A 22,572-nucleotide genomic window follows, 5' to 3' on the forward strand; every position below is an offset into this window, starting at 1 on the left:
AGATGATTTGAAAGCCAAACATCGCCCATTGGGAACACCTTACTATCACTAGTTTAAGAGACTCTTAAGGTCTTGCAGAGGTGCCTGTCTAATAGCATGCGCTTTGCAAGCTATAGGTGTTTAGGCTGAGGCAGAATGCCTGTTAACAAAATGTTTTTCTAAAGGGGCCTCGCACTCTTTTCCAAGCAATGGTCACCATCCCCACCGAGTGTCACAATGTAGTCATGTCCTAGGACATCACCTGTTAGTCTCCATTTGTCTGCCACCAACACTTTAGGTTACGGGGTCACAACCGCACCCCGGAGACCAGAGGAGCCGTTGGCGTTCTGGCGGCGCAGATTGGGCTGAAGGTGGGGCGCTTGAATCTCGCTGTTGGAGGCCGTCTGAAACTGACCCAAGCCTTTCCCTTGAATTAAATGTAAATAAGAAATGAACCCCAGATGCACATGGAATCAATCACGTGTTTCCTTTGAGCCGTTTCAGAGACTGCTCCAGAGTTTACCTTGCACAGATGCGCAAAGATTAATGATGGGGGTGCACGCTTCCAGGCGTCTTACAACTGTAGGGACTGATTAGAGACAATTCGTAGCTTGTGCTCATTTCCCTCTATTCCCCGTGTTGCAGTGGTAGGATGACGTAAATTCCTGCTTCGACACGTAACGGGATTATAATCAAGTGCAGGAGCTGAGGGCTTTAGTTTTGTTTCGTTTTCCATGGCGTTCGTAAGCGCGCAAATCAAAGGCAATTCCTGCGTCTAACACGAATGTAAATGCTTTTGAAAGTGCAGTGTGGTGCAGCTTGTAAAATCCTTGTCCACATTTTTGGTTTGTTGATGTTTTTTCTGTCTGCCAAAGTTGCATTTTGACATCCGGACTGGGGGACTTTACCATTTGAACGTGAAGCCAGCCTTAAACCCTCTGAGGCGTGTCTGTCTGCCGGCACGAATCTTGGAAAGGTATTTTTTTTAACGAAGACCAACTTTAAAAAGGTTTCCGCAGCCACCTCGCAGTCCGTGTTTGATTATAGGAGGAATGCGGCGGCATTGAGCTCGCATTTGTCGTGCTCGAGTGGTTAAGGTAATGGGCTCGAAATGCGTTGGGGCTTCCCCGCGCAGGTTCGAAACCTACCGACTCCGGCGTCTGCCGCACGTCGCCTTGTGCCTGCGCGGCAGAGGCGAAGTGCCGCTTCTCCTTTCCTGGTACTATAAAAACGCGAAATCGTTTGGACCCGCTGCCGTGGAAATCAATTCTTCAGATAACCACGCATTCTGCGTTCGCACCTCTGGTGCTCTACTTATGCCTTTGAAAACCTAATGAATAAAGCTGAAAGAACCGACACGATATGTAGGTGCTGGTAAAGCACGCAGTAAAGAACTGTTAACAGCAAGGGTTTCAGTGGGTTAACTGAGGAGAAGGCGTGATCGCTAATTGTTGACTTTTTATTTGGTGTTAGAAACACTCTTACTGTGCATGACGTGCAACAAATGTAGCCACAGAAATTGCATCACGCTTTCATGTATGCTATTGCAGACACCAACGTTGCCTAGATAGAAAACCGAAATAGCCGTGGGTTTGCTTGCTGGTCTGAAGGATCTCTCTTCGAATCTCTATCATTTGTCAATGAAAGTAAAAGGCGCTGCAATCTCATACGTTCAGAATCAAACCCGCAGCTGTTGTTCGACTTTATTTCTTGACTAATTACAACTGAGTGTCGCATGAGCAGTTACGTAAACTTGTCTGGTATATTTGAACACAAATGCCGTTCTTCAATTAAAACTAACAGTACATTGTCAGGGACATTCAGTTCTATACAAACAAGAGACAGACAAGAGAATATTTCTACCGTTCATGTGGACTACGTGTTGACTTACTGATCGGAATAATTGAAAGGTTCGGGCTCATAGCCGATGCAGTGCGTGCTAATTAGAACAGCAACGCTGAGCTCTCAGCACCGTACTGAGCCCAGGTGTTTTTCTAAAGCTGTCAGGTGCAGTTCATTTACATGAAGGAAATCTCTTACTGGGTACGATTACAATGCAGTAAGTAGCACAGACTACGTAGGGAGTTGCCCGATGCGTTTAAAAACGACCCGAGCCAGGTAGGCGTCGAACCTGCAATCTCCTGATCCGTAGTCAGACGCGTTATCCATTGCGCCACTGGCCCTGGTGTGACACTGCAGGACTATAACCCAGTGAGATCAGCACTGCAACTAGTAAAATATTACCCCCGGTCCATTCTTTTCCAAAAGTGAGAAACACCTGTTTTCTACATCTTGTCTGTTTTAAAACCATATCTCTTTAAACCAAACCAAGAGTTTGTCTTTTGCACTGATATTCTGATTCATTTCGATTTCAAAGAAAAAAAAAACATTATCTTCCAAAGCATCATAAAATTGTCCATTCTTCCAGACTCTACTTCTCTCTTGTAGTAGTACAGCAGACCTTTCCAGGTGAGCAGATCACAGAGTCCGAAATATGCTTCCTCCATCAAGCAAAGTACCTGAACATGACTCTGTCTTCATAAAAGCGCCCCTGTAATAAAGAAATTAAATCCGAAATCAAGAGGGCAGTTGCCTACTGAAGTTCAAGAAGTCATCAATTTTAACCTAGCAACACATTAAAGGCTGCATCTATACAAGTACGATTCTAGAAATGCTCACCAGATTACGTTTTAAGAAGGAACTGCGCCTCAGGTTCCGCCGAGATCTTAACTTGGATGGCAGGATTCAGAGTCCAGAGTGTGGACTGATGGCGCACGGAGGGTCCACATAATGTGGATCCCTCAGTTTTCTTCCGCGTGTTTAAACCACCAGCGTGTGACTCCCCTGTCCCCGTGACCTCATTGCTCTGCTCTCTCCTCTGTGCAGCCGAGCCCGATTCACGGTAAAGTGAAAAAAAAGATGCCCTCAACGTGGGATTTACTCTGGATCGAGGATAGATGTCACCTTTTTATCGTTGAACAGGATGTATGTGATGTGGCGACTAGGTTCAATTTTGTATCCTCTTTAAAAGATTAAGGACTGGGGTGAGCGTGATTTACCACCCTTTCAGCTAAGAACCCGACATGAGCACCGTTTAAGCTGCATAGACTCGGTCGTTTAACTCTTCTCCATTAGCAGGGTTAAGGTTAAAGAAAAAAAACATTGCTGACTTCTTTTTTTTTGCCAGCCGCTAGCGCTGATTAGCAATGTTTGTATTTCATGTTTTGCAAATTCCATCAATTTTAAGAAAAACAAGTCGCGTTAAAGACAGGAAATGAATACTTGCATTTAATTAAGTCTAGCCGTAGGCGGTTATCCACTGGGATTCAGACCCAGGGCTTCCTGTTTACTAGACAGGCGCTTTAACCAACTAAGCCACAGCGCCCCAGGAGTGCTGTCCTTTTGCAGCCACTTGGACACACCACTCAGACACATCTGCATTCGGTGTGTGCTCCGCCTGCTCGCTGAGCAAGTTGCCACCTTTACATACAATAGCAACATCGACACCAAGAGAAAGGATGACAAATGGCTTTTATCTGGAACTTTTCATGTCCAAGGAGCTCAATGTGCTTTCTGTGTACAACAGGGCCACTGAACTCCACGCTGGCCACTGAACCACAGCAGTGGCTTGCTGGCTTGACATCTCCCAAGGAAAATGTTGAAATCACGTGTGGAACAGGAAATTGACCCTCGAGTACGAGGGAAAAAAAAGAAAAAGATCATTTGGAGCATCAAAGGTGCATCATTTGGACACTTTGTGGGCTTGAAATACAAAGAAAATCATGTTCTATGGTACAAGATAAATACAAAACTTAAGCTTTTATTATAATTAGATTTGTTTATAAAGCATAAGCAATCATTTATTACATTAATATATGTAAAAATAACATTTTAGCATCATACGTTTAGTATATTTAGTCCCTAATGCTGAAAGAAATGATCATAGAACATGACTTCTAACCTTACCTGCGGTGTTTTTGATCCCTATTGCTCAATGCACAGTGAAAGCATTGCATACATGTGTCTGACAATGAGAAATGGGCCCCTGAGACAGTCATTTGCCTGTTTCACAAATGATCGTATTTTACTAGAGATTCTGTTTGGGATTCAGATGTGCATTCGGACAGCAATCCTTTTCAAGAAATGATACGTTCTGGATGAGGTCAAAGGTGCTGGAACACTGTATTTAGGATGTGTTTGCAGTTATTCTGTGTTTCTAGCTTCAACCCAGTGATATATATATATATGCTCACTGATTTTTTGGTACATGCCCAGGGCAATAATCATTATGAGGATTTATTTCCATATGTGCTAGAGGTAGTGTTGTGAAATTCTTCAACACACTGGATCGCAGGTTTAAACCTGCACTCTTACTCCTTAAATACCAACAAATGCAGATATGTAGCAATCATATTGTAGCTGACACTCATTTGCCTGTTTCACAAATGATCATATTTTACTAGAGATTCTGTTTGGGATACGGATGTGCATTCTGACAACAATCTCTTTCAAAAAATGATATTACCTTATTGCAGCTTTGCCCCTCTTGCCTCTTTGGAAAATATCTCCATCTTGTGGTCGTTGTTGGTAATGTCTTCTTATGCCCTTTTTTTATTTCAATTCTTTATTAGTTGATTCTAGAATCTCTACAATAGAGCTGAAAATATCAGTTTTGTAGCAGACAATATGACATTAGTTATAGTCCAATTAAGACTTTATTACCCTGTTTGTAACATAACAAATTAAAATTGATTAAAACTAAGTTTGGAACACCAGGGAACATAAAAAATGATTTTTAGGAAAACCATGAGGTTCTCTGTGTCCGATGCCTGCAAGGGGAGAAAGCTAGAATCCTTTGCTTTTTCAAAATTTGAAAATAAACATCATATAACAACAGCTTTCATTCCTAGGAGTGAAAAATAACAATTTTTGAAGACATATTAGTTTCTAAAACACTACAATAAAGTTAAAAACATCCGTTTTATATTACTTTTAGTATTTTTAGTGAAATTAGTCATTTATTGCACTATTTTTAATATAATCTCTAATTAAAAGTGAATAGAATTAAGTTTGGAGCAACAAGGAACACAAAAAAAAAAGATTTTAAGGAAAAAAATGATGTCTTCTGTGCCAGGTGCCTGCAAGGGGAGAAAGCTAGAATCCTACCCAGGCTCCTGGAGCTCTGTCCTGGCTAAAGGAGGGTGAATCCATCCCCTTCAAAGCTCCATGAAAAAATGATCATTTAAAATTTGAAAAAAAAACCATCATATAACAACAGTTTTCATTCATAGGAGTGAAAAACAACCATTTTTGAAGACATATTAGTTTCTAAAACACTACAATAAAGTTGAAAACATCCGTTTTATATTACATTAATTTTTGTGAAATTAGTCATTTATTGCACTATTTTTAATAAAATCTCTAATTAAAAGTGATTAAAATTAAGTTTGGAACAACAAGGAACACAAAAAAAAAGATTTTAAGGAAAAAAATATTGTCTTCTGTGCCAGGTGCCTGCAAGGGGAGAAAGCTAGAATCCTACCCAGGCTCCTGGAGCTCTGTCCTAGCTAAAGGAGGGTGAATCCATCCCATTCAAAGCTCCATGAAAAAATGATATTTTTAAATTTGAAAAAAAAAAACATTATAGAACAACATCTCTTGGTCCACAGAGTGCAAAAATCCAACTTTGAAGAAAATCCATTGACTGATCCCCGAATCCTGAAGTTTCTTCGCATGATATCGGGCTTGCAACCACTTTCTGGAAAATGATGAAAAATGCCAAAAATGAAAAAAAAGTTATCAATTCTAGAGCCTAAGAGGAAACTAAGACAAATGTATATCTCCAAATAATTTTATGTGCTTCAGAAGAGCCCAGGAATGTTTTTTGCATACATGAAACCACGCCCGTTTGCACGTAAGCAGACATGGTTGCACACACGACTGCATGAAAGCACGCGTGCATGCAAAATCATCCTGTTGAGCATTTGAAAAGCCGCACCACGCCGCACTTGAAATAGCTCTTACATTAGTGGTAGACGCAGGAATCGCCTTTTTATTTACGCTCTTACCAACGCGATGGAAAGCAAAACAAAGCAAAGCAGAGCAAAACAAAACGAACAAACGAAAACCCTCACGTCCTGCACTTGCATATAACGCCGTTACGTGCCCAAGCGGTATTGTACGTCATCCTAGCACTGCACCCCGGGGCGTAAGGTATATGGGAACGAGCACACGCCACGAATCGTCTCGAATCACTCCCTACAGCTGTAAGGCGCCTTGAAGCGTGCACCCCCAACATTCTTCTTTGCGCATCTGTGAAAGGTAAACTCTTGAGCAAACTCTGAACCAGCTCTAAGGAAACTAATCTGATTAGACGTTACTTTGACTCATCTTTTTACTCTCAGTGCTGGATTGCTCAAACTCCAGCTAGGGTTAGGTTTAACATTCCCACGCTACTTAGACACTTTGTTTACGCTCAGTGCTGGATTTTGGGAACTTCAGGACGAGTGGGAATTTTCTCCTATCTGTCCATTCTGTTTTGTTTTGGAGACTCTTGGCTGCCTATGTTGTACAGTGCAGCGTGAAGGAAACATTTTCCAAAACTGTGTCAGCTCAAAAGTTGTAAGAAAACCTCTCCAGCTGCTTTAACTCTCTTCATTTTTGTCATTTAATGTGACAATCGATGTATAACTGGAGCCTCACATATGCAAATGGTGAGGCTCCAGTTCGACACCCAGTTCGACACCACTTTACAGTATATGACAAAAGCATGGAAGACTGTGCCGGACCAGCTGGTAAGTTCCGCTTATTTTGACCATATTAAACATTGGAAATCTTCCCACTTGCATTTGTGACACTTGATTTTGGCTCCACCTAAGACACTCTTAAATCTTCAAACACTTTTCTCTTCTCCCGCAACACTCTTGTCTGTCGGCACTGTGTGGCAGCGTTGCAGGACAACCCATCTCACCACGGAAAGGAACCTAACAGCTTTGGTAAGAGAGGAGAAAAGGACACGGCCCGTACGGGGCTCGAACCCGCGACCTTGGCGTTATTAGCACCACGCTCTAACCAACTGAGCTAACCGGCCTCGTGACAGTGCCCCTCTCTGTGCTGCAAAAAATCGAACTCAGGGAATTTCTTTTGTCCTCCTTTGAATAGAAAGCCGTGTAATTCAGTGTACGGGCTTTCTCATGCAGTTTCATGGTTTCACAGCATTATTCAGCTGATTTTAAATGTACCTAAAGGAGAAACATTATTGAAGACCATCAATTACCAAGAGCTTTTGTCAAAGGTTTTGGTGGTCATTTTTAATGACCACAGAGCACTATGACCTCGGTTTTACATCTCATCCAAAAGACAGCGCCCTTTTACAACACAGCTTCTCCGTCACTATATTGGGAGATTGGGACCCGCACAGACCTCAGGGTGAGCGCCTCCCTGCTGGCCCCATTAACACCACTTCCAGCTGGAAGCTTTGTTTTTCCCTGTAGCTCACCCTCATCCAGGTACTGACCTGGCTCACACCTGCTTAGCTTCAGTGGGTTTTCAGTTGCGAGTTGCAAAAGTTGGGATGCAAGTGATGGAGCCGTTCGCTGCAAAAGCCACTGCATTGGCCAGGAATCGAAACCAAGCCTCCTGCGTGGCAGGCGAGAGTTCTAACAATGAACCACCAATGCTCAATGCCTGTACCTTCAAAAAAGACGCTTTTTTGGTGCTGTGTGCAAAAAGCGTCGACATCTACTTCCAGCTGCAAAATGCCATCCGCGGACGCTGTGAATTTATTTATTTAGACACCGCTCAGAATCCCCTGTAAGATTCTCCTTCAATTCCGTTTTGCAGTGCTTTAGCTCTTTCAAAAGGCTTTGCTTTGCTAGTCACAATCCAAGGCTTGTGACAGCATTTGAAAACACTTGCCACTGCGTTGGCCGGGAATCGAACCCAGGTCAACTGCTTGGAAGGTAGCTATGCTCACCACTATACCACCAACACATGCCCGGGGAGCCCTCCAGGACACCACCAGAGAATGCTCACGATTTCAGAAGCTGTCTCCGGGACGTGCTGGTTCCACACATCCTGAATAAATCATGTTATTGTTAGTTGCTGTAGCTAGACGTTCAAATGAGTTTCATGGCCAGATGAACTGTTTCCTCAAGTGGTATAGTATTGCAGTAAGACAGCACGATGCCTGCAAGACTATGTCACGCTAAACGCCACAGATTGTGTTTGTCCGATCGTGTCAGTCGTCCTGCAGCCACGGGAAGTGGGACACAAACATGCTGCAATGCTTTCAAGACATTAGGATTTGTTTGTGCAACATCCGAGAAGAGTACTTGTGGCTTGAATGTGACTGAGCAAGGTGTTTAAAGACAGAGACTGAAAACTGTTAAAGGATGAGTCAAAGTAACGTCTAATCGGATTAGTTTCCTTAGAGCTGGTTCAGAGTTTGCTCAAGAGTTTACCTTTCACAGATGCGCAAAGAAGAATGTTGGGGGTGCACGCTTCAAGGCGCCTTACAGCTGTAGGGAGTGATTTCAGACGATTCGTGGCGTGTGCTCATTCCCATATACCGTACGCCCCGGGGTGCAGTGCTAGGATGACGTACAATACCGCTTGGGCACGTAACGGCGTTATATGCAAGTGCGGGACGTGAGGGTTTTGCGTTTGTTCGTTTTGTTTTGCTCTGCTTTGCTTTGTTTTGCTTTCCATCGCGTTGGTAAGAGCGTAAATAAAAAGGCGATTCCTGTGTCGACCACTAATGTAAGAGCTATTTCAAGTGCGCCGTGGTGCGGCTTTTCAAATGCTTAACAGGATGACTTCGCATGCACGTGTGCTTTCATGCAGTCGTGTGTGCAACCATGTCTGCTTATGTGCAAACGGGCGTGGTTTCATGTATGCAAAAAACTTTCCTGGGCTCTTCTGAAGCACATAAAATTATTTGGAGATATACATTTGTCTTGTTTTCCTCTTAGGCTCTAGAATTGATAACTTTTTTTTAGGATTCTAGCTTTCTCCCCTTGCAGGCATCGGGCACAGAGGACCTCATGGTTTTCCTAAAAATCTTTTTTTTTGTGTTCCTTGTTGTTCCAAACTTAATTTTAATCACTTTTAATTAGATATTTTATTAAAAATAGTGCAAAAAATGACTAATTTTACTAAAAATAATGTAATATAAAACTGATGTTTTTAACTTTATTGTAGTGTTTTAGAAACTACTATGTCTTCAAAAATGGTTATTTTTCACTCCTAGGAATGAAAGCTGTTGTTATATGATGTTTATTTTCAAATTTTGAAAAAATCTAAGGATTCTAGCTTTCTCCCCTTGCAGGCATTGGACACAGAGAACTTCATGGTTTTCCTAAAAATCATTTGTTATGTTCCCTGGTGTTCCAAACTTAGTTTTAATCAATTTTAATTTGTTATTATGTTAAAAACAGGGTAATAAGTTTCTAATTGGACTATAAATAATGTCATATTGTCTGCTATAAAACTGATGTTTTCATCTCCATTGTAGAGATTCTAGAATCAACTAATAGAGAATTAAAATAAAAAAGGGCATAAGAAGAGATTACCAACAACGACCACAAGATGGAGATGTCTAGACATGTGGAGGGGTGAACCACTTGGAACTGAATGTTACAAAGACAAAGGAACTGGTGGTAGATTTCAGGAGGAAAAAGGTCAAACCTACTCCTGTCTACATCCATGGGAGTGGCGTGGAGATGGTGGACTCGTACAAGTACCTGGGAGTGCACATCGACGATAGACTGGAATGGTCTAAGAACATCGAGGCCATCTATAAGAACGGACAGAGCCGACTTTACTTCTTGAGGAGGCTCAGGTCCTTCAATGTGTGTAGTAAGATGCTACACATGTTTTATCAGTCGGTGGTAGCGAGTGCCATTTTCTACGCAGTGGTGTGCTGGGGCTCTGGGATTAGAGCAGTAGATTCCAAAAGGCTGAACAAGCTCATCAGGAGAGCGAGCTCTGTCATTGGGTCTGACCTGGACCCCTTGGAGGTAGTGGCTGAGAGGAGAATGATGTCCAAACTGGAGGCCATCATGGACAACTTCTCCCATCCCCTCTATGACAGGCTTGCAGGAATGAAGAGCACGTTCAGCAATAGACTGATTCACCCACGGTGCGACAGGGAGCGCTACAGGAGGTCATTCTTGCCGTCTGCCATAAGACTGTACAACGCATCCACCTTGCGTCTTGGCAGAGGCAACAGCGACAGTGACCTGTTTCTGGACTAAACGCATATACACATATACTGCTACATCTGTTCTCTTTCTTTTTCTTTTTCTTTTTCCCGCTTACAACCACTTTTGTGCAATATATGCCAGGGACCTGTGCAATACATTTATATTTATATTTATATCTATGGTTACATCTATATTTATATTCATACGTGTGATACGATTTTCTGTGTACTGTTCTGTTCTAGTTTCCTCTTGTGTGTCCGGACTGTGAGTAACTCTTGTATTGTATTGTATGTATTGTACTATTAGTATATAATTCGTTACACTGTGGCTGTGTTGTGTGTGTTAAGCTGCTGTTGCACTGCAATTTCCCTCACGGGATCAATAAAGTATCTATCTATCTACATTACCAATAACGACCACAAGATGGAGATATTGTCCAAAGAGGCAAGAAGGGCAAAGCCGCGATAAGGAGATTGCTGTCAGAATGCACATCCGGATCCCAAACAGAATCTCTAGTAAAATATGATCATTTGTGAAACAGGCAAATGAGTGTCAGCTACAATATGATTGCTACATATCTGCATTTGTTGGTTTTTAAGGAGTAAGAGTGCAGGCGGTTTAAACCTGCGATCCAGTGTGTTGAAGTATTTCACAACACTACCCCTAGCACATCAGGAAATAAATCCTCATAATGATTATTGCCCTGGGCATGTACCAAAAAATCAGTGAGCATATACATATATCGCTGTGTTGAAGCTAGAGACACAGAATAAGTGCAAACACATCCTAAATACAGTGTTCCTGCACCTTGACCTCATCCAGAATGTATCGTTTTTTGAAAGCGATTGCTGTCAGAATGCACAACTGAATCCCAAACAGAATCTCTAGTCAAATATGATCATTTGTGAAACAGGCAAATGAGTCTCTCAGGTGCCCATTGCTCATTTTCAGACACATTTATGCAATACTTTCACCATGCGTTGAGCAATAGGGATTAAAGATACCAGAGGTAAGGTTTAAAAGTGATTCTGAGGTGCAACACATCAGCGAAACAGCTAGGCATCTGAAATGCGGGGTTTGAGAGCCCTTCAGGGAACACCGTACCCTAAAGGTACCAGAAGTCCACTAGTATAAGCATTAAGTCACTGTCAGCCCTGTTGCAATGTGATTGCTACATATCTTCATTTCTTTGGTTTTTAAGGAGTAAGAGTGCAGGGGGTCTAAATCTGCGATCCAGTGTGTTGAAGTATTTCACAACACTACCTGTAGAAATAAATCCTCATTCTGATTATTGACCTGGGCATGTACCAATAAATCACTGAGTATATATATATATCACTGTGTTGAAGCTAGAGACCTGTATGTAATAATATGATGCTAAAATGTTATTTTCACATGTAAGAAAACCGGCTCAGGGACGCCAAATATGTAATGTTGCCATAGCAAAATTAAATGTAGTGGCTCTCTGAAGGCACCAGTTCTGTAGGGTTTGGGCATTTACTGAGACAATTATTAATTGTAGCAGTAAATCACAAAGTTGATTCTTTTGATGGCTTTAGAATCCAACCATGTGACATAACTCAAACAACGCGCACACACAGGTACTAATACACGAGGATACATTTATTAATACATAAAATATGCATGTAAACCTAACAGATCTTATCGAGAGGGTTATCAGAATACAAAAGATATATATTCAGTCAGTTACGAAGTGTTACACATATCAAGAGGACATACGTTCAGTATATCATTCATTAAGACCGTTTCGTTAATGAACTTGGTTATAACTTCTACATTAGATACTCAAACAAGTACATAACTCTTAGGAATTAAATTGATATCAACTGGTTGGGATAACAATTGAATTCTCGAGCTGTAATGCATTGAAGTTGAATACTCATCCAATCTTTGGGGATTCAGATCTTCCTGCGGGCACAAAGAAACAGTTGCAGGCTGTTGCTGTCCAATCCGCGCTCTCTGGCTCCGTGCCAGGCTGTGCTGTGCGGCTTGCGACGCTGCGCTGCTGATGCTCACTGTGGGCTTTAACTAGCAAAGTTTGTGCACAGGAGAAAAGATGACTGTGGGTCCCAGCAAGTCAGGAAGAGGACCGGTTCGTTTCTGATGAAGAGCTAGTTCTGAATAGTGATTCAGCTGTCCACAGTTCCGACCTGTTCACGAGGCCTGCTGCTGGTGCTAACCTCGGGTGGATCCTCTGGTTATTCTCTGGCAACCTCCGCTCTAGACTCTTAGAACAAAGGAAAGTTCTGGCACTCAGACACACTGGCCGTTCCGTGGTTGTCCGGGCTGAGTCTCAGGATGGTCAGGAGGCGCGCTGCGAGAATGTCCTGCCCTTGGGAGCCTTCTGCTCCTGGGCCGCCCTGCCCTGGAATTCTCCTTTGAATTCCCTTTAGAATTGTCCACAGAATCCTCTGAATCCTCCCTTCTGAATCTTACTGAATCTCACAGGCTCTCTGTGTTGCCTGTTTTTACCTGGAGGAACTTCAGCTCATTGATTGGCTGAAAGTTCCATGGGCATCAGAGTCCCACGTGGGTTACTCGGCCCTACCAGTCCCTGATTGATTGATCAAGGTGAGATATGAGTCACTTAGTCCTGACACTTAGTAATGCAGTCCAGATGTCCAACTGGCACTCCCTAGACAGATAGGCGCCAATGGATGACCATTGATCATGATAGCCAGGCTTAGCTAAGTGCATCCCCCTTTGGGAGCTGTCCTAGGACCTTAAATCACCCTGCATGAATAGTCTCTCTATGGCTGCACCACAGAGATGAACAGAGAAATGGGGCCTCATTTGGGAAGGCTCAGAACACTTAATTCTGCCTTATTAATAAGCCTCGCCGCTACACACATATATTAATATAATAAATGATTGCTTATGCTTTATAAACAAATCTAATTAAAATAAAAGCTTAAGTTTTGTATTTATCTTGTACCATAGAACATGATTTTCTTTGTATTTCAATCCCACAAAGTGTCCAAATGACGCACTACATGATATAAGGAAGATTATCACATGCATATCGGTATTATCTTTCTTACGAAAATGCATTCCTTTCATTACCTTTTACTTTTTAAAATGAACTCAAATTGTGTATAATGTAATAATTTAAGTAGAATAGATTCTAATAATATAATGATCCAGTGTGTTGCACTACTTCACTGCTTCACTGCTCTATGCCGTCTGGAAATAAATCCTCAGACTGCTTACTGCCCTGGGCATGTACCAATGAATTACAGGAGCACATCTATTTCTCACTGCGTTGAAGCAGGAGACACACAGTCTCTGCAAACACATCCTAAATACAGTGTTCCAGCACCTTTGACCTCATCCAGAACGTATCATTTCTTGAAAGGGATTGCTGTCCGAATGCACATCTGAATCCCAAACAGAATCTCTAGTAAAATACGATCATTTGTGAAACAGGCAAATGACTGTCTCAGGGGCCCATTCCTCATTGTCAGACATATGTATGCAATGCTTTCACCGTGCATTGAGCAATAGGGATTAAAAACACAGCAGGTAAGGTTAGATGTCATGTTCTATGATCATTTCTTTCAGCATTAGGGACTAAATATACTAAACGTATGATACTAAAATGTTATTTTCACATATATTAATGTAATAAATGATTGCTTATGCTTTATAAATAAATCTAATTAAAATAAAAGCTTAAGTTTTGTATTTATCTTGTCCCATAGAACATGATTTTCTTTGTATTTCAAGCCCACAAAGTGTCCTTTGATCTCTATTCTGTGGTAATCCACGATGACCCCGTTCTTCAGGTGATTCATCATGTCCTCCCTCGCCTGTTGAGAGGCCACCTGATCTCTTCTGCCGTGGCGTGCTTCATACACGCCCTCTTGAAGTGAGCAGGAAGCTGATCAAAAGTATTCAGGCACATCTTGCACACCAGGGGAATAAGACTGATTTCTTAAATTATCCTTAAAATTCTCTCTCATAGTTTGAGCATAATGATTTTATTGCATTTATATAAGAATTGCTCATTGCTCCTAAATAAATAATGGTTTCATAAAAAAATGAACACTTACTTGGTCTCAGTCACAGACTTTCCAATAGAAGCCATTGTGGAGTTCAGCAACTGCAGGTCCTAGAAGTGGGGAAGGAATTTTAAAAGAGAAATTGAATTACAATACAGAAGGAATGGCTGAGGGTTCACTGAAATGTATAAATATACAAATTCCAAAGACTGAGTCCATATAGAAACAACTACTTTTCATTTTCAGTATAAGAAAAAAAAACTATCTTCCAAAGCATCATAAAATTGTCCCTTCTTCCAGACCCTACTTCTCTCTTGTAGTAGTACAGCAGACCTTTCCAGGTGAGCAGATCACAGAGTCCGAAATGAGCTTCCTCCATCAAGCAAAGTACCTGAACATGACTCTGTCTTCATAAAAGCGCCCCTGTAATAAAGAAATTAAATCCAAAATCAAGAGGGCAGTTGCCTACTGAAATACAAGAAGTCATCAATTTTAACCTAGCAACACATTAAAGGCTGCATCTATACAAGTGCGATTCTAGAAATGCTCACCAGATTACGTTTTAAGAAGGAACTGCGCCTCAGGTTCCGCCGAGATCTTAACTCGGATGGCAGGATTCAGAGTCCGGAGTGTGGACTGATGGCGAACGGAGGGTCCACATACTGTGGATCCCTCAGTGATCTTCCGCGTATTCAAACCGCCAGCGTGTGACTCCCCTGTCCCTGTGACCTCATTGCTCTGCTCTCTCCTCTGTGCAGCCGAGCCCGACTCACGGTAAAGTGAAAAAAAAGATGCCCTCAACGTGAGATTTACTCTGGAGCGAGGATAGATGTTACCTTTTTATCATTTAACAGGATGTATGTGATGTGGCGACTAGGTTCAATTTTGTATCCTCTTTAAAAGATTAAGGACTGGGGTGAGCGTGATTTACCACCCTTTCAGCTAAGAACCCGACTTGCGCACCGTTTAAGCTGCATAGACTCGGTCGTTTAACTCTTCTCCGTTAGCAGGGTTAAGGTTAAAGAAAAAAAAATAGCTGACTCCTTTTTTTTGCCAGCCGCTAGCGCTGATTAGCAAGGCTTGTATTTCATGTTTTGCAAGTTGCATCCATTTTAAGAAAAACAAGTCGCGTTAAAGACAGGAAATGAATACTTGCATTTGATTAAGTTTAGCCGTAGGCTGGGATCTCCTGTTTACTAGACAGGCGCTTTAACCAACTAAGCCACGGCACCCCGGGAGTGTTGTCCTTTTGCAGCCACTTGGACACACCACTCAGACACATCTGCATTCGGTGTGTGCTCCGCCTGCTCGCTGAGCAAGTTGCCACCTTTACATACAATAGCAACATCGACACCAAGAGAAAGGATGACAAATGGCTTTTATCTGGAACTTTTCATGTCCAAGGAGCTCAATGTGCTTTCTGTGTACAACAGGGCCACTGAACTCCACACTGGCCACTGAACCACAGCAGTGGCTTGCTGGCTTGACATCTCCCAAGGAAAATGTTGAAATCACATGTGGAACAGGAAAATGACCCTTGAGTACGTGGGGAAAAAAAGAAAAAGATCATCTGGAGCGCGCCAACCCATGTCCGGACAGCCCAGTTTCGTCAACAAGGTGGCTGAGTGGTTAAGGTGATGGACTACTAATCCATTGTGCTCTGCAGGCATGGGTTTGAATCCCATTCTCATTGCTCTCCATGTCTGACACGTGTGCCTGTTCGACATCGGCCCTCCTGTTGTTTGCTCCGGTGCTAGAGCCGTACATTTTCTAGCAGTGGCTGAACATGGTATAGTAGGCCAACGTCGGTATCGAGCAGTGACAGTAACAGTACTTACTGCGCCCCATAAGAAATCGTTTGTCCCTGTTCAAAAGAGATTGTGCAATGTCCTGCGGCGTTCGTAAAGCAAACCTTTGACAGTTTGAAAAGAGGAATTTATTCTGCTTCCTGTGCGTGCAGTAGTTACAAAGTTGAACGTCTTTACACGATCTGCTGCAGTTTTCAGTGGGCGGGCTTTGTCAGATGGCTTGAAAAAACGCACTGTGTTTCGGCTCGGGAAACATCATGAGCAGTGTCCTGCATGTTTTCTGTGTATAGCTGTCTTTTAACGCATACAGAATTCATTCGAAATCATTGATTTCTCCAATTAACAAGGGTCCCTTTTTGAACCTGCCAGAAGCATTCTTTCAATGTAACAGATTTACTCCGGGGAAAGGCAGCATGACATTGAGAGTAGCTCAAGCTTTCAGCACCCGTATCGGACTGCGTGTATGCAGACACCGCTCAGAATCCCCTGTAAGATTCTCCCTCAATTCCGTTTTTCAGTGCTTTAGCTCTTTCAAAAGACTTCGCTTTGCTAGTCACAATCCAAGGCTCATGACAGCATTTGAAAACATTCGCCACTGCGTTGGCCGGGAATCGAACCCGGGTCAACTGCTTGGAAGGCAGCTATGCTCACCACTATACCACCAACGCACACCCACAGGAAGCCTGCAGGACACCACCAGAGAATGCTTTTTTAATTTTTTTTATTAAACAGAATTTACAAATACAAATACAACAAGAGGATCAGAGTCATGTACAAGAGAAAAAAAACGCAGCAGAAAAAAGCATTTAACTACCAGAGGTAATTAAGTAATTATGTGATCAAATTGTATATTTTACACGTATCATATTTTCCTTGCTTTAATATTTCTCAATTATTTATAAACTTTAGTTTCAACATGCATGCGTTTCCTGTAAAAAATAAAACTCAGCACACAGTTTTTCTTTTAACAACATTTCGAGTACCTCTGGCATTCATGAAAAAGACATACACAAAAGCAAATAACTAACTCTAAGACTGTCTAAACTATTGAGTTTTTCAAAGAACCAGAACTATAACAGTCCTTAACACTTAACTACACCATTCCAAACTAACACTAAAGAAACACTAGTATATACTGGTATAACAAATATAACCAAACATAATCATTAACTGAGCAGTCACTGGGAGCAAATCTCCTTCCCGTCCACAAAGGCCCTCGCTCCCACAAAGTAGGCTCTCCTCCCCTCTCTTCTGGCAGCTTCAACCTGGGGCCACAGCTGGTTCCTGGTGCTCCTGTCCGCGGCAGACAGGTCCTCTGCAAACCTCAGTTTGTTCCCATTCAAATACTCATTCCCCCTCGCCGCTCGCCACAGCATGTCCCTCGCCGTCCTCTTGGTGAACTGTATTATAATCGATCTGGGGCGCACTTGCCCAGACATGTTCGCTCTCCCGAGCCTGTGAACAAAGTCAATGGCCGATATTACGTCCTCCTGGTCCGGCAGGGTCCTTTTACAGATACCCTTCACTGTTGCAACAAGGTCCTTATCACGTTCCTCTTTAACTCCAAATAATTTTAAATTCCATCATCGACGGTATCTATCTACATCGTTCACTTTCAATTCAAGTTCTTTAATATGCTTTTCTTGTTTGGTATTTACTTGTTTAAGAACTTTTACTTCACTCTTTAAGTCTTCAACCTCTTTAAACACACAGTCCATGGACTTTTTAAGACTTTCGATTGCGACTGTATTAGATCGAATCATTTCCTTCAGCTCACCCAAGCTCTGTGCCATCATGTTGAAGATGTTGGTCTGGAGCTCCTCCAGCGTCAGGTCGCCCCTTCCTCTCTTGGCTGCCGGGGTTTTCACAGGTGTGCTGGGCAGGGACTCCGGCTCTTCCTCTGGCAGCTGAGTCTCACTTGGGCTGCGAACGCTCGCGTACGAGCGCATCTCCAGCACTCTTTCCACGTCCCCTCCAGCTGCTTCACTTTTCCCTTTAGTTGCCATCAATTTTCTTGTAGTGCTATACATATACGATTGAGGTTTCTTAGACTTCTCCTTCGAAGACCCAGCACTCTCTTTTCTTTTCCCAGTGTTACTCATATCGAAATTCTTAAACCTAAAAAAAATCTTTTTTTTTTCTTTCAATTATAACTGAAGTTTAAACAAGTAGTGTTAAGTCCTTATTTTTCTGTAGTCAAAAAAAGCAAAAATTAACATTCAGGTCATGAAAAACTCAAAAAAAAATCCTCAACCACTAAACTTTACCTCCCACCTGAGCGCCATCTTGAACGCCCCTACCACCAGAGAATGCTCACGATTTCGGAAGCTGTCTCCGGGACGTGCTGATTCCACACATCCTGAATAAATCATGATATTGTTAGTTGCTGTAGCTAGACGTTCAAATGAGTTTCATGGCCAGATGGACTGTTTCCTCCAGCGGTATAGTATTGCAGTGAGACAGCACGATGCCTGCAAGACTATGTCACGCTAAACGCCACAGATTGTGTTTGTCCGTTCATGTCAGTCATCCTGCAGCCACGGGAAGTGGGACACAAACATGCCGCAATGCTTTCAAGACGTTAGGATTTGTTTGTGCAACATCCAAGAAGAGTACTTGTGGCTTGAATGTGAACTGTACGTGCCCGCCCCCTTTCCTCTGTAGTGCATGAGTTCCTCCCAGCATGCCCTTCGTCATTGTTCTGTCATCTTGTATTTAAAGGGTTGTATTTCTGCTGCTGAAAAGAATCAACGGCTTTCTTTGTTCCCAACGGAGCCCTTGTCTGTCATGAAATTCTTCAAAACCTCAAGCTAGAAGAAGACGACAAATATGAAGCGTTACAGCAACGACATGCCATGAGACAATTGATAACGATTTCCATAGGATCCCCGCGGTTGCCTGGCAACCGTCAGCTTTGCGCAGTGGCAGTATCGTAGCCTGTGAGGTTTAGCCGAGGCGGGATTATTGCTAGTTGAAAACTTTTCCCAATATCCCGCTTCCGCCGGTTTGCAATACAATCGGCGAAAGCAATTTTTGACAGTCTCGTTAGAGACTGAGCAAGGTGTTTAAAGACAGATTTGGTCATGGTGACATCATGGTAGAAAGAAGCGAGCTTGTTCCCAGTGGGCATTGATTCGTCGAATATACGTATATTTACGGTGAAATTACGGCTATACGTATATATACGTCGCCTCGAAGTATAATCAACGTCGAATTGCAACCGTAAAATTGACGACATTAACAAACGCATATATAACGTCGAAAACACATCTAACACAGTGCCTGAGGCTTTTTACTGTATGTATCGTGTGTGCCGCAACTAGGAGTATACGGCACTCTGCACAGTGTACGAAGTAAATTATTTTCGCAGCAATTAATTTACACGTGTATAATAAATATAGTAAATATAATAAATTAATTACTGCGAAAATAATTTACTTCGTACACTGTGCAGAGTGCCGTATACTCCTACTTGCGGCACACACGATACATACAGTAAAAAGCCTCAGGCACTGTGTTAGATGTTTTTTCGACGTTATATATGCGTTTATTCATGTCGTCGATTTTACGGTTGCAATTCGACGTTGATTATACGTCGAGGCGACGTATATATACGTATAGCCGTAATTTCGCCGTAAATATACGTATATTCGACGAATCAATGCCCACAGCTTGGCATACAAGGGTTTTGCTGAGGGGGTCTTGCCACCTGCCTGAAAAAAAACAGTAAAATGTTTGAGTGCCTATAGAGTTTCTATTTTTATTTTCTTGACAAAAGTCCCCCATCAGTGCGCGGTGCCCGAGGAAAAATCTGTAGGGGGGCGTCTGAAATTCTGAGGGGGGAGTGATATTTCGGTTGAAACGGAGCTGTACGGTGCAGCTACCCAAATGAAATCTCGCAGCTATACCATTGATTAGTGCTTCATGATAGAAGATAACGACTAGCAATCTGGTATTTGCGATGAAGTTCAGTTTCACATTTTTCGTCACTCTCAAGGTTTGTATTGCCTGGAGCGAAAAGTACCATAAGCGTTCATTTTTGCAGCTACATGGACGTTCTGAATCGTTAAGAAAAAAATGTTGTAAAACCAACAGAAAGCACAGACTGCTATAACTAGTCCTAGTTATATAACGATTTTAAGTATAATGATAAACTACTGCAAGGAATCGGTCCACCTGAGCAAACAGGATCGTAATGTTGACACTCAATAATATGTGCAGTTCCTGGACGGATAGCCCTCCTGCCCATCAAACAGACTGAGTGACTGTTCGTGTCATTTAGTGTTGTCTGACCATTGACAAAGTACAACTATTTTTTTAGGGTGCAAATTAAGTTAGGTAAAACTTTTTGCCCAAAACTGAAGGGGCGACATTCCCCCCTCCCCCCGTGATGCCAGGCCTGTCCCCATCCTATTCCATAATGTCATTATATATAATACCATACAACAGTGACCGATCCTTACTTATTGCATGCGTTAAAATTGCACATCAGCTCATAGCAGCGATGTATTATCAATGTTAAATTTCAACCATAATATCGACAACATTAATAAACGCATACGTTGAGAAAATATCGAACCCAGCATATTTTCCGGTTATATACCACAATGCATTGCTAGTATTCGTTGGTCACCATTTTGGACACGTTTTTCAAACGTAGAAGTATATCCGAAAATATCTCAGCAATCCTCTTTTGACGAGTAAGTATGAACAATAATAATACTATCTGAATACATACAGATCTTTCTTAATATTATTTTGATTAAAATAGTATGTGAATAAGCAAAAAAATGGCACATAAAATAGTGTGAATGGGGAAGATGACACAAAATCGTTTTGCCGTTTCTCTTATTCTTATTCTATGTTGTACTTTCAAACTTTGGGTACTCTTTAATTAGGACAGACTTTATTGCTCAACTGCTATGATGCAAGCCAAATTTTATACATTTATTTCAGCTTTGAGCTTAGTAAACCGTTCATTTTTTAGATTATACTAAAGAAGATATTAATCATCAATTATTTGGGAAGTAATATTATATAATTTTCTCCTAGCTGCGGTGCTGAAGTCCCACCCTACATCAACAGAAAAAGAAATAAAGGAGCACGCAATGTGTTACTTGAAGAATGCATATGCAAGGCAGGGGGCCAAGAGATCTGGACTCTGAAAATAATAGGTTTTTGGTTCTAACTGTTAGGACAATTAGACAGGGTTTGCAAATAGTGGACAAAAATCGTCTTAACTTCCATTGTAATATTTTATATTTTATGTAATATTTTTTTCTTGGAAATATAGAAGTTGTACATTTTAAAATGTATATTTGAATCAAAATGTGGTTTTGAGTTAGTGTGTTAATGTAATTAGTTTTGTGTTTGTCATTACTATACTGTATATTGCCATGTTACCAGAATTTGAAGCTGAAGTTTAAGACTAGTTGTGTTTTTTATGATTATTGCCCATATGTTGATTGTTGATTGATTGTATACAATGTATAATTTGAAATACATATGTTTCAGGTGTGAATGTGTATTTTCAGAATACATTTCTAAACCTAATCATTGGCTTGTTTTACTTGTTTCTACACCTATAAAATCTATCTTTGATGTATAATAGACCTCTACCCATATACGTATAATAGACCTCTAATGTTATCCCTATAATAGACCTCTAACCATATACGTATAATAGACCTCTAAAGTTATCCGGAACTCCAACCATATATGTATAATAGTCCTCTAAATTTATCCGTATAATAGAACTCCAACCATTTATGTATAATGAACGTCTAAATATAGACGTATAATTGACGTTTAACTTTAGACGTATATTAGAATTTCATTCTAGACGAATTGTAGACCACATTTAGACGTCTAAGATATGCGTTTAATAGACGTATATTATACGTCTTTTGCCCAATGGGTTACGTCTCAACAGAAACGCTCTTTAGCTCTTTCAGCGTTATGCAGAGAACATCGTCTGTCGAGATCATTTTTAGTCAGCGCGAAACGCCGTGTGCTGTCAGTTTGATTTCATATTGCTCGTAGCGGCGCCTGGCTTTTGTCTGTCAAACGTTAGGTTGCGCTTCTTCATGCTGCATCGTCGGCATGAGTGGAGCTTTTTAAACGTCTGTACTTACTGCGCCCCATAAGAAATCGTTTGTCCCCATTCAAAAGAGATTGTGCGATGTCCTGCAGCAAACCTTTGACAGTTTGAAAAGAGGAATTTATTCTGCTTCCTGTGCGTGCAGTAGTTACAAAGTTGAACGCCTTTACACGATCTGCTGCAGTTTTCAGTGGGTGGGCTTTGTCAAATGGTTTGGAAAAACGCACTGTGTTTCGGCTCGGGAAACATCATGAGCAGTGTCCTGCATGTTTTCTGTGTATAGCTCTTTTAACGCATACAGAATTAATTCGAAATCATTGATTTCTCCAATTAACAAGGGTCCCTTAAAGGATGAGTCAAAGTAACGTCTAATCGGATTAGTTTCCTTAGAGCTGGTTCAGAGTTTGCTCAAGAGTTTACCTTTCACAGATGCGCAAAGAAGAATGTTGGGGGTGCAC

The 22,572-nt window shown here is 41.7% G+C and overlaps 5 non-coding genes across 5 annotated transcripts; 2 read left to right on the forward strand and 3 right to left on the reverse strand.

The window, feature by feature from the left end:
* Positions 1 to 6,995: 6,995 nt before the first annotated feature.
* On the reverse strand, positions 6,996 to 7,069 carry trnai-aau (transfer RNA isoleucine (anticodon AAU)). The gene has a single exon. It is a non-coding gene; the product is annotated as a tRNA-Ile (tRNA).
* Positions 7,070 to 7,899: 830 nt separating this feature from the next.
* Positions 7,900 to 7,971, reverse strand: trnag-ucc (transfer RNA glycine (anticodon UCC)). Its single transcript has one exon. It is a non-coding gene; the product is annotated as a tRNA-Gly (tRNA).
* Positions 7,972 to 15,817: 7,846 nt separating this feature from the next.
* Positions 15,818 to 15,899, forward strand: trnas-acu (transfer RNA serine (anticodon ACU)). Its single transcript has one exon. It is a non-coding gene; the product is annotated as a tRNA-Ser (tRNA).
* Positions 15,900 to 16,610: 711 nt separating this feature from the next.
* On the reverse strand, positions 16,611 to 16,682 carry trnag-ucc (transfer RNA glycine (anticodon UCC)). Its single transcript has one exon. It is a non-coding gene; the product is annotated as a tRNA-Gly (tRNA).
* Positions 16,683 to 18,924: 2,242 nt separating this feature from the next.
* On the forward strand, positions 18,925 to 19,066 carry LOC138226055 (U4 spliceosomal RNA). The gene has a single exon (XR_011184377.1). It is a non-coding gene; the product is annotated as a U4 spliceosomal RNA (small nuclear RNA).
* The last annotated feature ends 3,506 nt before the right edge of the window (positions 19,067 to 22,572 follow it).

This window comes from Lepisosteus oculatus, unplaced genomic scaffold (genome assembly GCF_040954835.1).
Source record: "Lepisosteus oculatus isolate fLepOcu1 unplaced genomic scaffold, fLepOcu1.hap2 HAP2_SCAFFOLD_111, whole genome shotgun sequence".
In the NCBI taxonomy this organism is placed as follows: Eukaryota; Metazoa; Chordata; class Actinopteri; order Semionotiformes; family Lepisosteidae; genus Lepisosteus; species Lepisosteus oculatus.